Source organism: Echinops telfairi, unplaced genomic scaffold (genome assembly GCF_000313985.2).
Source record: "Echinops telfairi isolate 266 unplaced genomic scaffold, ASM31398v2 ScPeMD7_9;HRSCAF=40, whole genome shotgun sequence".
NCBI classification, from domain to species: domain Eukaryota; kingdom Metazoa; phylum Chordata; class Mammalia; order Afrosoricida; family Tenrecidae; genus Echinops; species Echinops telfairi.
In genome coordinates this window covers 34,312,269-34,313,466 of record NW_022103906.1, presented here as the reverse complement: position 1 = coordinate 34,313,466, position 1,198 = coordinate 34,312,269, and positions in this window count along the sequence as shown.

Sequence of the window (1,198 nt, the reverse complement as noted above, 5' to 3'; positions counted from 1 at the left end):
AAATGAAAAAGTGTTGGAGACCCAGCACGGACAATACGGACAATACGAAGGCAGACAACAGGAAGTCAAAGCGACAAAGCTGTCAGAAGAGTGGGGATTTCAGGCGCGTGTGGAAGGATTTGGATTGTGGGGAGTGAAAGCGGGGTCCCTGGGCAGTGCAGGGTAGAGGTTGAGAGTAGATGTTCGGAGTTAGGGTGACATGCCTTTCCAATGCTGGCTCACTTTTTAACAATTGTATGACTTTGGCTAAGTAACTTTTCTGAGCTTCATGTTTCCCGTATGTAAGATGGAGAGGAATGATATTTAACTCACAGGATTTTTGGAAGGATTGATGCGAAACCAAAATCAAACTCAGTGCCATGGACTCAGTACTAACGCGTCGCAACGTCCTGTGGGGTTTGAGACTGTTACTGTTTATAGGAGGAGAAAGCCCAGCCGTTCCCCCTCATTGCTGCTGGTGATTTCGAACTGCCGACCAAGCAGATTGAAGCCCACCTTGTCACCACTACACCCCCAGGGCTTCTGAAGGGTTAACTACAATATTCTCCCCGAAACCAAAATCACTGCCATCAAGTGGATTCTGACTCATCGTGACTCTATAGGGCAGAGTGGAACGGCCCTGTGGGATTTTGAGACTATAAATCTTGACAGGCGTAGGAAGCCTCATCGCTCTCCCGTGGAGCAGCTGGTGGTTTCTAACTGCTGACCTTGTGCTCAGCAGCCCAATATGTAACCAGTACACTACCACGGCCCCAAGCCTCAAGGAGCTAACAGAAGCATTTTAGGAAATATTCTTAAAAGGGAAAAAAAAAATCTGATATTTCTTGAATAAACAAAAATCCTTGTGCCTTGTTTTGGGGGCTTGAAAGAAAACAAAATTGGTAAATGGCTTGAAGAAGAGCTTATTTCAGAGTAAACAGGAAGCTACCGCAGAAGAGAAGCAAACATCATTCTAGGACTAGTATAATTAAAGTCAATGCTAACTGTAAGAGAACATGACATTGACTATAAATTCTTTTTTAAAAATTCTGTTCATCTTTTTTTTATCATTTTATCAGGGGCTCATACAACTCTTATCACAATCCATACATACATCAATTGTGTCAAGCACATTTGTACATTCATTGCCCTCATCATTCTCAAAACATTTGCTCTCCACTTGGCATCAGCTCCTCATTTTTCCCCTCCCTCCCCACTC